A 14650-nucleotide genomic window follows, 5' to 3' on the forward strand; every position below is an offset into this window, starting at 1 on the left:
CTTCTATCTTTTACTACCACTATTTTAATTTTTCATGATATTTTTCAGGTGTAATATCATTTATTTTTAATGGACATTTAGGTCAAAAGACAACTCGGGGTGTCAAATGACCACAATGCCCCTGTTCGGGTTGCATTCCCAATTTTTCAGTAATACCGAGTTTTGTCGTTTTCTCGATTTCTCGTTTTTCTTTGTACTAATTATTTAATTTTTCTTTGATATTTCTAATGACATTTATACTTCAATAGATGTTCATTTAAGTCTAAAAAATATTTTTCAGGGTTCCCCGTGGTCCAGGGCTAGTCAACGGTCTACACCGCAACTTCCCGATGCGGTCACCCATCGCTATGGTTCTCGGTTCATTTAACTTGGTTACATTTTCTTGCTATTATATTTCCTTTGTTTTTCTTGTATTTTCTTTTCTTGTATTTCATTATTTTATGTCTCCTCACTCATATATAAGTGTAGTTCTAGGCATCCTAGCTGTCCAGATAACATTGGTCACCGGAATAGTATAACACACTATCAAACATAGGGGTGTTACATTTCGAGTTTCGGTCCAAACTACAAACTTGTAGGTCTATATCTTATTGCATGTGGGGCAAAATTTCAGGTCATTCTGAGTTGTGTAGACCAAGTTATGGTCAATTTACCAATGCTGGACAGAATGCACCAAAATGGTAACTTTGGTCATTTTTAGATTACTTTTAGTTCTGCCAGTTTTGGTACTTGAATTTGTGCAAGCTATTTGGCTTGGTTCTAGCCATTTATGGGCTTTGGTGTCTTCATAAGAATTGTAGATCTATGTCTAAACTATTCATGGTAAAACTTTCAGGTCAATTGGACCTGTTTTGAGTAAGTTATGGTTAAAACACTAACTACTGCCCAAATGGTCAATTTTCAGGCTTCCAAGTCACTAATCAGGATTTGGTCATTTTTCAAGTCACCTTCTAGGCAGAATTTAGGTAAGCTTCCTTCATAAAAGTTGACACATTTTGTGCCTAGTTTCATCTCCAATTGGTCTCATACCAATTGGAGTCACACACTTAAGGTTCTAAGCTAAAACATACACTGCCCTACTACACACTCCTCATCACTTACCAATTACATATTCAACACTTACCAAATTACTTCCTTCATGCAAATTCTAGTTTGTACCTTACCATTAACACATTTAAAAACACATTTTGGTCATTTTGGACAGCTTGTAACCATTTTCAATATGCACACTATAACACAGAATTTTCCAAAGTCCATTTACACCATTTAACCATATATACCCCATTTACATACTCAATTCCAAACCATTATACACATATACATGCTGCCATTAATAACAACATAATTTAATAAACCAAACCATGAAACAACATATTTGAAATTGCACTTTAAAGTTGCCAATTTGCACATCTCCTTTAAATAGCTTGCAAGCTTCCAAAACCAAGTGCACTATCTCACATACACTTAGTATACATTATCCAAATTATTTCTATATACATAAACACTTATAGCAACATCTTAAACAACTATAAACAAGTAAAAACAAGCTACAATAGTGAGTTTCCATGGCTACCAAAATGGTGTATCACCATTCAATCATCAAACATAAAAAATTCCTCCATAAATCAACTACCCATAACCTTCGTTACACTTTTAATGAAACAAGAATTGAAAACACTCACTTACCACTTTTGAAGCTTGATCAAAACCTTACTAAACTTCTCAAAATTGGCTAGAACATGCTTGTATGGAGCTCTCACCATGGACGGCTATGGAGTTTTCTCTCAATGTTGATTTCGGCTGGATGTCCCAAGGTTGAAGATGACCAAATTTTCTGTCCAAAGGCTGATTACAAGTCCACTTAGGTGATGTTAGTGCAGCACTAAGGTGAGTTTATGATTTGTTTAACCCAAAGTTTCCCATTTCCCACATTTTTCTCATATCCTTTACTATTTAGATTATGTACCACCATTTTAATTTTTCATGATATTTTCAAAGTGTAATATCATTTATTTTTAATGGACATTTAGTTCAAAAGGCAACTCATGATTTCAAATGACCACAATGCCCCTATTCAGGTTGCATTCCCAATTTTTTAATAACACCGAGTTTTGTCGTTTACTCGATTTCTCGTTTTTCTTTGTACTAATTAATTAATTTTTTTTGATATTTCTAATGATATTAATGCTTCAATAGATGTTTATTTAAGTCTTAAAAATATTTTCCAGGGTTTCCCGTGGTCCAGGGCTAGTTAACGATCCACGCCGCAACTTTCCAGTGCGGTCACCCATCGCTATGGTTCTCGGCTGGTTTAACTTGGTTACACTTCATTGCTATTATTTTTCCTTTGTTTTTCTAGTATTTTCTTTTCTTGTATTTAATTTTTTTTGTCTCCTCACCCATATCTAAGTGTAGTTCTAGATATCCTAGTTGTCCGAACAACACTGGTCACCGGAACAGTAGAACGTACTACCGAACATAGGGGTGTTACAAAATAGTAGTCATAAATTATTTAATTTGATATGCAAATATAAGATAGAAAAGCTGAACCTAAAGAAAGGTTCTTGAAATAAATTATTGACTTATCCCTAATAAGTCACTACATGCTAAATTACATGAAATAGGTATGTGAGACCTACTTTTCCACTACAAGGTGACATGAAATCAGTTAATACATAAAATGTAAATTTCCTTGATGGTTTGTTAAACACATAAGTCATATGAAAATACACTTGGAACCTATGTTTCCATCATATATGAAATAATAATACTATAAATATGTATAGTACATGATATAAAATAATGAGAGTGATAAATACATAAGTTATACAAAAAAGTGCTTGGGACCTATGTTCCCATTATAATGACATGAAAATGGTATAAAGCATATGTAGTACATGAAGTGAAATAACAATATGTTAAGAATCCTTAATAGTACATAGCATGAAATAATAAAACTATAAGTGCTTAATAGTACTAATTTGCCCAAAGTATACCTAGGCTCATGTGTATATAGTTGGATCGATTGGTATATCAATTAGGGACCACAGATAGCAGTACTACTTATAGAGCAAATCATGAATTGACAATATATATCTGATATGATTGTTCTACCGGCTATATGCCTACTCATTGGCCATTGTGCCTTACCTTATTTCTGGCTTTACAAGCCTGACAGCAGGCCTCGTGCCTGACAGTAGGCCTCGTGCTTGACAGCTGGCCTCGTGCCTGACAGATGTATACATGGTAGACATATGGCTTTCTAACCCGTATACTCCCGCGTATCCAGCATTATAGTTTGTTATAGGTTACTAGAGCACAAATATACAGATATGATATGAAATACACTGATATGATATAAAATACACTGATATGATTTCAAAGACTCAAATATGAGTTTAAAAAGCTAGAGAATGAAATTTATACCCAGAAAAGATACTAATAATTAATTTATTTCCAAAGTATAGAAAAGTCATAAATGACTTAGACTATATAAGAAATGAATAGAAAAGATACTGATAATTAATTTATTTCCAAAGTACGAAAGAGTCATAAATGACTTGGACTATATAAGAAATGAACAGAAAAGATACTGATAATTAATTTATTTCCAAAGTATGAAAAAGTTATGAATGACTTAGACTATATAAGAAATGAACAGAAAAGATACTGATAATTTATTTATTTTTAAAGTACAGAAAAGTCATAAATGACTTAGACTATATAAGAAATGAGCAGAAAAGATACTGTTAAATTTAATTGTTCCTAAAGTGTAGGAAATTTATAAATGTCTTAGAATTGATGACAATTTCACTGATATGAGTTTAAGGAGACTGAAAATGAAATATATGCATAGATAAGATCCTAATATATATATATATTGATTCCAAAGTACTGTAAAATATGCAATTGACCTAGAATTATGAAATTACACATCTTATTGTCATTTTAAACTATTTAGTTATTCTGCTTTAAGATTATCTATCATTAAGCAATTTGCTTAGTGCATTGGATTTTCTATCACGTAGATATCGAGATCAAGGCCGCTGGCAGCCCCACGGTAGTGTGTTAACCGCATGATTGACCGATCTGCATAGCCTGTAGTTCGCCTCATTAATCTTTTATATTTTGGTAGGGCCCATGTATAGACTAGTGTCTGGGTTCATTGTGTGTAATTATGATGTAATTAGTAGTTTGTAATGTAAATAAAAATTGTAAATGTATTTTGGGTTATAAATAAAGTTATGAATTTTTGGATATAAATTTCCATCTGAATGAATGAATGAATTTCATTTCTTGAAATGATATGATATGATATGACTATGGATATATAAGACAGATATGAAATTATTTTTAACAGGTAACTGGTGGAACCCACCAGACGCTAGTAAAACAGAGGAGACTCTACTCGGGTATCCATAGAATTAAATTGTGATAAAAAAAAAATTCCACATATTTTCTATAAAGTTTAAAATTAACAATGGACATGACAGGATAAGATAGGGTGCTTTAGCACTGAATGTGGCACTCCTCGCTCGGTTATACAGTAGACGGGTAAGGGGCATCACATTTAGAGGTATCAGAGCAAAGGTTTAGGCGATCCTAGACCTAGATAGATAGAAAGAAATAGTTTACATCACATGCATGGACCTTTAAATAGAGTCGAGGTGACACTAAAGCAGATATATTTTCTCTGGTTATTTTAGGTTAAGGTATGGATCTCGGTCCACAGAAAGTCATAGATTCCAAAAGGATAAGTATAAAAAAAAAAATCTAATCTATTGGGATATACCATGGTAACTACGTAATGTTCTCGATGTTTGTGCTGTAAGCTACATATTACAGTACCGACTTGGGATAATTGTGTAGAGCTATGTATTTCCAATAGAAAATCGAGATAAGGATGAGATTGTAAAGCGAGGACTAATAAAACAGACTAAAGAGAAAGTGAAGTATTATAACACGAAAAAGTAAAAAGACAAGGAGATAGCAGTCTCTTGATTATTTAAACTGGGTAAATTTCGAGGACAAAATTTTATTTAGAGTGGAAGAATTGTAATGCCCTTATCGTCGGTAGTCCATACGCTCTACTGTTCCGGCGGCTGATGTTTATCCGGACAGTCTGGGTTTTTGGAACTACACTTAAATGATAGTGAGGAAATATAAAATGATGAGATAAATGATAAGAAAATACAAGAAAAATTAAGGTAGAATAAAAGACATGAAATGAACTTAGGTTAAAAGAACCGTGTCCCGGACCCACGAGAAATCCTAGAAAATAATTTTCGGGGTTTAATTAAAAATTTACCGAGGTGTAAATGGCATTAAAAATGTCAAGAATAATTTAATTAATTGATAAAAGTTAAAAAATTTAAGGAATTGTCTTATCAGTAATTTCAAAAAAGAGGGACTTTAACCCGAAGTGGGGCATTTTGGACATTTGACATTTAAAGTTGACTTTTGACCAAAAAGTCCATTAAAAATGAGTGGTATTAAATTTAGAAAATCCCATAAAAATCCCCATGTAAATATGAAATTAAATTAGTGTCACACCTTACCCCTCTGTAAGGAATAACATGATCCCGTAGAATACGTAATGAACAACTGAACTTCACCTACCGATAACTCATTAAGTACCCTACAAGGGATTTTAAAACAATTTTCTTACTTTTTTTAAGTGGTGAGCATTTCTAAATAGATATTAAAACATTTAATTAAAGTTGAAAACCAGTTAAAATTTTTGGCCCATTTTATTTTTCCGTAAATTTTATAAAAATTTTGGCAGAGTGCCGTCTGTATTTTGAGAAAATAGTTCTTCAAATACATGAAAAAAAGCACTTCCAATAATTTTTCTCAACAACTTCTTCAAATTCACAATCAATTCCAACCAATTTCTCAAGTTTCAAAATTCAACAATTCTCATTTCTCAATTTCCAAAAATTCAGTAATCATCAAGATAATATCTACCAATTTCATTCAAATTAAAATAAAATATTTCCATTCATATTTCATTAAATACAAACAATCTATATATACATCATACTAAAAATTTACATTAAAAGAAATTCAAACTAAATTTTATTGCAAACTTTGTACAAGCTGCTCAAGACCAATTTTACATGTCCATATAATTACGTACATTACATACATCAAAATAAATATTTACAGTCGGGGTATAACTTATACCCGATATAACTTCAAGGTAAGTCACTCCACAATCCTTAGTAGCTCACTCTGCTGCTCTTCTAATCTCTAAATCTGTGACAATATTAACAGCCATCGCTGAGTACTAGGACTCAATGGTGCACAACATACGAAAATAATCTTTATGCAGAATTTAAATCACATTTATTCAAAAGTTGGACTAAACATGAGAATTAAATACAAAACATGAATTATGAGATTTTAATCCAAACAAGTTCATTTCGAAGTATCAAAACACATTTTATAAAACCCACAGTTATATCATGTCATTCGAAACAAATATAATCTCAATAGCTAGAGGCTAAGGAGAAGTCACATCACAAGGCTAGCTAGCTCAAATATATGGATATCCATTCAATTTCTTCTTCTACTGGCACACACCTCAACACTTCAGCCAGAGAAGGAATCAAAATTCGAAATTGATTACCCCCACTAGTCATGTTAGTGAGGTGTTCAAATATATGGTCATGACACTGTGGTTTCAAAACTTATCTTAACAATTTACCAAACATTGCCATTTCAAATATACACAAATAACTTTCAACAATTTAAATCAAAAACATCATAAATACTTCATCATAATAATTTCACAATTCAATATTTCAATTTATTCAAAACAATATGCAGAAGATAATTTACAAAAATTATACGTTGTGCACAAACCTTAAGCGAGTCGCCTCTTGGCCTTGACTTGATTCCTCGGGTTCTTTCCTAGTGTTCCTTTCCACTGAAACACACAGTTTCACAGTGTTTCAGTATCATAACTTAGCATAAATCCAAAAATAAATTTAAATTCACTTTTACCTAGCTCTAATGTGCTAAACTTAACGTTCTTTAAATTTTGTGTTTCGGGGTTACTATTCACTATACTATTCAAGTCAATTTGTTGGCTTTCTAAGGCTTAACAGGTATGGGAATTCCAACTTCACCCACATACCACATTTTGGTCACAAAATTTGTTGGTTTTGGTTGTTTACTCAAATTCCAAGTCTTTTAGACAAATTTGCAAATTTTCAGTTTTGGTGTCTTAAGTTGTACTGTTCCATTGGTCATTTTACTGTTAGAATTTGGCAAAACTTTCTTCATAGAAAATGTTTCCTATTGTCTTAAATTTATTTTCCTTTTTGAATCACTCCAATTGGAGTTTTGTAGCTCAAGTTATAGCCATTTGAACCATAGCTGCTGGATTGGACTTAACTCAGATTTCTGGGCAAATTTTGGTTCTGGCAGTTTTAGGTTGCCAACTTGGGGTGGTCAAATGACTTGGTTAGTGGAATAATTTGGGTTTGTGTTCTTCATAAAAGTTTTAGGTATATATCTCAACTATCCACTGGAAAAATTTCAGGTCATTTAGACCTACCTAGCTCAAGTTATGGCCAAATGAATAAACACTGTTCATTTAGTCAGTTTGTACAGGGCAGATTGACAATTTCCAGATTTGGTCAATTTGTTCACTAGGTTTTGTCTACTTTTTGGGCATGATTCCTAAATAAAAATTGTGTCATTTTATGTCTATTTTCATTCCCAATTGGTCTAATACCAATTGGACTTGTAAATTTTCAGTTTTGATCCCTCAAAGGGACCTTGGTCTTGCTGCCAGCAGCATGACCACATTGAATCCGAATTTAAACTCAACTCCAACACTTCCAACACACTTCATTTGGTCACAAATGACCATTTCTCACCTCAAACTAGGTCAAATACATCATTTCACCATTTATCAAAATTTTGTCTCCTAAACCCTAAGTGTCAAACCCTAATTCTCAATTTGTTGCATTCAATTAATTCTAAGCATATTAATATCATTCCTGAACTCAATAAGGCTTTCATACATATTGAATTCAATCAAAACACAAAGAATATTCATAACAAACCCTAGCTGGCTGAATTCACTAAAAGTCCCCCAACAATTGTTTTCTTTGATTTTTAAGTGAAAATCTAAGTTAATTGAGCTAAACACACAAAGTATAAACTGAATTTTTTAAACTTAAATTACTAACCTTAATTTGGATGTTCCCTTCTTCAATTTCCACTTTTTCTTCCTTCTTTCTTTGCTAAATCTCCTTCTCAAGTGAGGGTAGTAAGGTTTTATGAAAGAATTTGGGGCAAGGTAGGGTTAGGTGGTTGTATACAAGCTTGAACTCAAGCTTTCATGGAGGAAACAATGGTGGTGCTTAGGGAACGAGGGCTGCCGAATTGGTTGGAGTAGAAAGTGAAGCTTTTTTTTTTTGTCTTAATTTTATATATTTTAGGTCTTACTTTATGTATTTGAATGGGTCAAAAATTGTGCGAAATTAAAAATTAATTTTGACATCATTTTGATGTCATAAAAGTGATGTAACTAACTTTTTTTTTCCTTTCCTTTTTTTTTCTATTCTTCCTTAGTTCTTTAATTTAATTTTTGGTCCCGAAATTTTCTTTTCTCTGATTTTATTTGACAGTTAGGTCAGGAGTCAGCTCTCGGGGTTAATTGACCAAATTGCCCCTCGCCAGTTCAACCAGGTTTGCAAATAATTTAATATTTCTTTTGGCTCCCTGACCTAATTATTTGACTGGCTTAACAATCTTTTTCTATGATTTTCTCTTTTCCATTGTGTTCGTAATAGTCTAAGGACCACAGCGTCACATTTTACGGTTTGAAATTTGACTTTAAATCGACTTCGCAGTCCTTCCCGAGAAGGTCACCCATCGCTATGACTCTTGGCTCATTTAACTTCTTATGTTCCGTTTTTCTTATTTATACTTAACTAATTGACAATTACTAATTATTTGTGTTTATGGCTTATCTAGTTGTCTTAAGCATGGTTCTAATCCCCTTAATTGTCTGGACCGACTCTGGTAACCGGAACAGTGAAATATACCAGGCTATACAAATGGGGGTGTTACAATTTTCTCCCTCTTAAATAAATTTCGTCTCCAAATTTTACCTGGTATCAATCTCTGAATAGCTGTAGGTGTTGTCTCCTCAGATCAATATAGGACTTCTGATAGTCTGATGCAGTCTTAAGTCGATCTTTGATCAATCTGATTTTTTCTTCAGTTTGTTGAACAATTTCTGGCCCCATCATCTTTCTTTCACCCACGTCATCCCAACACAATGGGGTTCTACATTTTCTGCCATAAAAAGCTTCATATGGAGGCATCCCAATGCTTGATTGGTAGCTGTTGTTGTAAGTAAACTCAATCAAAGGCAAGTGTGTGTCCCAACTTCCCTCAAGCTCAACACACAAGCCCGTAGCATGTCCTCCAAGATTTGAATTACCCTCTTAGATTGGCCATCTGTCTGTGGGTGGAATGCCGTACTGAAGTTCAATCTAGTTCCTAGGGGTCTCTGAAGACTACCCCAGAATCTAGAAGTGAACCTAGGATCTCTCTTAGATACGATGGATACTGGCACTCCATGCAGTCTTACTATCTCATCAATGTACAACTTGGCCAATCTTTCTAAACTGTAATCCATTTGGATTGGCAGAAAATGAGTTGACTTGGTTAGTCTGTCAACAATGATCCATACTGTAACACCCCCATTTGTATAGCCTGGTATATTTCACTATTCCGATGACCGGAGTCGAACCAGACAATTAAGGGGATTAGAACCACACTTAAGACAACTAGATAAGATATAAACACAAATAATTAGTAATTGCCAATTAGTTAAGTATAAACAAGAAAAATGGAACATAAGAAGTTAAACGAGCAGAGAGTCACAGTGATGGGTGACCTTCTCGGGAATGACTGCGAAGTTAATTTAAACTCAAATTTTGAATCGTAAAATATGACGCCGCGGTCCTTAGGACCATTACGAACACAGTGGAAAAGAGAAAATCATGAAAAAGAACTATTAAATTTTGTGTCATGGCTTAAGTTGTGTATGACTTGGCAACACTGTATTTATTAAATTATTTGACTAAATTGTGTTATTATGAGTTTTGATAATTTGTGAAATGTGGTTGAGAAATATTTAAATTGTGTTTTGTTAATGAATGGTTTATGTATTGTACTTAAAATTTTTATTGTGCACCACTGAGTATTTTTATACACAGCGATAGCTTATTTTGCTATCGCAAATAAGAGCAAGGAGAAAGCAGCAGAGTGAGCTGCTATTGAATTGAGGACCACACTGATCTTTTTGTACGGGTATTATTTTATACCCTTGTAGTTAATTTTGATGTAAATACTGTAATGTTTTATGTATCAATGTAAAGTTGAGCAGTTGTATAATAAATTGTAATAATATTATTTTTGGATTTTCTTCTGTAAATTAAGATTTATATTTGTGAATTTCATATTATATGCACTGTGGATGGAATGATGAAATATTTTAAGTTGATAAATTATTGGTTGAACTGTGGAATGATTTGAATTGTGTTGATTTGAGATTATTTGGAGGTTGAGAGTTGAGAAAATTATTGGAAGTGCTTTTTTTCAGGTATTTGAAGAACTGTTTTCTCCAAATACAAACAGAACTCTGTCAAAATTTTTATAAAATTTGCGGAAAAATAAAAATGAACAAAAATTTTTACTAGTTTTTAAGCTTTGAATAAATGATTTTAATTCATACCAAAATGCTCACCACTTCCAAAATATAAAAAAATAGTTTTAAAATCCCTTGTAGTGTATTTAATGAATTATCAGTAGGTGAAGTTCGGTAGTTCATTAGGTATTCTACGGGAACATGTCATGTCTTACAGAGGGGTAAGGTGTGACATATTTTAGTAGTATCAGAGCATGGTTTTTCAATAAATTTTGACTATGTGTATGAATATTTCTTTGATAAGTACAACTGCTCAAGTGTCTTTAATTGATACATCTGACATATTTACATCATGAATATGCACTAATGGAGGTCAACCTCCTTGTGTTTGATCTTAGGAAGTAGAAATTTTGGGAAAATGGAATGGAAGAAGGAGATCATTCCGTGGAACAATCTGTTGAGGTTGAGGTTCAAAGGGAAGCCCCAGCACTCCAGAACGTGCGTGGGTCAGCCACTCTAGCTCCTACTCCAGCACCGCAGATTCCTGCTCAGTTTGCATAGCAGATGGCTGCATTTTTCCAGCAAATAGCGAGAAATGTGCCACCCCAAGCTCAGATGCAAGCACCTATAGCACAACCACAACCCTCAGCTCGGCAATATGAAAAATTGATGAAATTTGGGGCCACCGAGTTTAAGGGCACTGTGGATCCACTGGAGGCAGAACAGTGGTTAGAGCGAATGGAATGGGTTTTTAGGAAGCTACAGTGTGCACAAGAGCTAAAGTTTGAGTATTCTATTTCCTTGTTGCAAGGGGATGCGTATGAATGGTGGAAGACCATCCCCCACAGCTTGGTAGAACCTCCAGTCCTTACTTGGTTAGACTTTTTGAGGGAGTTTCGATAGAAGTGGGTCCCCGATGCATATGTGGATATGAAGTTACAAGAATTCTTGAGTTTGAAACAAGGGGACAGAACCATAGCAGAATATGAGAGAGACTTCTCTCGACTGAGCCACTACGCTGGAAGCTTAGTCTCCATCCCTAGAGATAGATGTAAGAGGTTTGAGACTGGTTTAAGGCCGAATATGAGAATGCAAGTTGTGGGTTTCTGATATCAGAATTTCTCTGAGTTGATCGCATAAGCCCTGGAATTGGAAAGGATAAAATCAGAAGGGGCAGTGAAGAAGGGTACACAAGAAAAAGAAAAGACTGAAAAGACTACTGGACAAGCACCTGAGAGTGGTTCTGTGAAGAGGAAACACTTTGGGGGATCCAGCTCCCGTAGATCTGGTAGAGGCAGATTCTCTAGCCAAAGACCACCCCGGTCTGGTCAGCAGACCCAGCAAGTACTTCGAGGAGCTCTATCAGTACGATAGTGTGAAACTTATGGTAAAACACATGGTGGGGTGTGTTTCAAGGCCACTAGTGCATGTTTTAACTGTGGAGGAAGCGAACATTTCGCTAAGGATTGTACTAGTCCGCGCCGGTTTGGACCTTCTGCTACACCTGAGGGATCAGCCCAAGTCTCTGTGCCTAGAGGGTCACAGTCAGCTGCTAGAGGTAGAGGTAGAGTTAGGGGTCCTGGTAACACTCCTGGAAGTCAAAACACTGTTAACCAGCTAGTACCCAGTGGCGCACCAGTCAGAGTGTATACCATGCATCAAAGGGAGGAGGCTGAAACACCAGACATAGTAGCTGGTATTTTCTCCATCCTTGATCAAGATGTACATGTGTTATTTGATCCTGGCTCCACACATTCATATGTTAGTGCTAGTGTGATGTGTTCTACTGCTATTCAGTGTGTACCAATGGATTATGATGTGCTAGTAACTAGTCTATTAGGCCAGGAGGTCAGGGTAAATAAATTATATAGGGATTGTCCTTTGGTGATCCAACAAGGACACACCTTTTTGTCTGATTTGATTGAAATGCCCTTCAGAGATTATGACATTATCTTGGGCATGGATTGGTTAGCCAGGCATCATGTGATGATTGACTGTAGATTGAAGACAGTCACTTTTGGTCTTCCTCAGTATGGTGATGTAGTAATACATGGGGAGAGGTAGTTATTGCCTTCAAACATCATTTCAGCTGCACTGGCCAGAAAAATGATTAGGAAAGGGTGTGAGGCGTACTTGGCACATGTGATACACACCCAAGTGGATAGTCCAGCACTGAGTGACATTCCTACTATATGTGACTTTTCGGATGTATTTCCCGATGAATTGCCAGGATTACCTTCAGAAAGAGAAGTGTGGTTTGAAATTGATGTTATGCTTGGTGTGGACCCAATCTCCATAACGCTATACAGAATGGCACCATCAAAACTAAAAGAATTGAAAGTACAGTTGCAAGAGTTGCTACACAAGGGCTTCATCCGCCTTAGTGTGTCACCTTGGGGAGCGCCAGTATTGTTTGTAAAGAAGAAGGATGGCACTCTCTGGTTATGCATTGACTATCGCCAATTGAATAAGGTGACAATAAAGAACAGATACCCATTGCCCTGCATTGATGACTTGTTTGATCAGTTGAGGGGTGCAGCTGTGTTCTCCAAAATTGACCTGAGATCAGGTTATTATTAGTTAAAAGTACAAGAGCAGAGTATTTCTAAAACTGCTTTCAGAACCTGCTATGGCCATTATGAGTTCTTGGTCATGCCATTCGGGTTAACTAATGCTCCGGCTGCTTTTATGGATATGATGAACACTATCTTCAGACCATACCTTGACCAGTTTGTTGTGGTATTTGTTGATGATATATTGGTCTATTCGAGGAATGCAGAAGAGCGTGATAGACATCTACGGATTGTACTGTAGACTTTAAGGGAGTAACAGCTATACGCCAAATTGTCAAAATGTGAATTTTGGTTGAAGGAGATATCCTTTTTGGGGCACATAGTATCAGCAGAGGGTATTAAGGTAGATCCTAGCAAGATAGAAGCTGTCCTTAATTGGAAGCCACACAGAAATATCATAGAGATTTGTAGTTTTCTAGGTTTAGCTGGATACTACCGTCGATTTGTGAAGGGATTCTCCATGTTTGCATCTCCATTGACCAAGCTGCTTAGAAAGGGTGTAAAATTTCAGTGGACGGATAAATGCCAACAGAGTTTTGATGAATTGAAGAAATGTTTGACTGAGGCTCCAATCCTAACTTTACCTACACCGGGTAAAGAATATACAGTTTACAACGATGCTTCTCACAATGGGCTAGGTTGTGTGTTGATGCAAGATCGGAATGTCATTGCCTATGCATCACGCCAGCTGAAACCGCATGAGAGGAATTATTCGACACATGATTTGGAGCTTGCAGCCATTATGTTTGCTCTTAATATCTGGAGACATTATTTGTATGGGGAAAAGTGTTATATCTACATAGATCATAAGAGTTTGAAGTATTTGGGCACTCAGAAAGAGTTGAATTTGAGACAGAGGAGATGGTTAGAGTTGATAAAAGACTATGATCATCTGATAGACTATCAGCCAGGGAAAGCTAATGTTGTGGCTGACGCCTTAAGTCGCAAGACTATGACAAGTCTACGGGTTACTCCTTTGTCTATGGTACATGAGTTGAGATCATTACATGCCAGTTTAGAGATTAATGATGAGGGGCAGACAGCAGTTGCATGGCATGTACAACCAGTATTGATTGATCAGATTAGAATGGCTGCTTATAATGATCAGAAGTATCAGAGACTATTGGAAGAAGTCCAGCAGGGCAAGAAACCATAATTCTCAATAAGAGTTGATGGTCTATTGCTACACCAGAGCAGAATGTGTGTTCCTAATGATGTTGATTTGAGACAGATCATTTTGAAAGAAGCACATGAGTCTCCTTTTACCATGCATCCTGGTGGTACAAAAATGTATAGGGGGCTAAAGGAGCATTACTGGTGGATGGGTATGAAAAGAGATGTGGCAGAGTTTGTTTCCAAATGCCTAACTTGTCAGCAAGTAAAAGCAGAGCATCAAGTA

This window comes from Hevea brasiliensis, chromosome 6 (genome assembly GCF_030052815.1).
Source record: "Hevea brasiliensis isolate MT/VB/25A 57/8 chromosome 6, ASM3005281v1, whole genome shotgun sequence".
Lineage (NCBI taxonomy): Eukaryota > Viridiplantae > Streptophyta > Magnoliopsida > Malpighiales > Euphorbiaceae > Hevea > Hevea brasiliensis.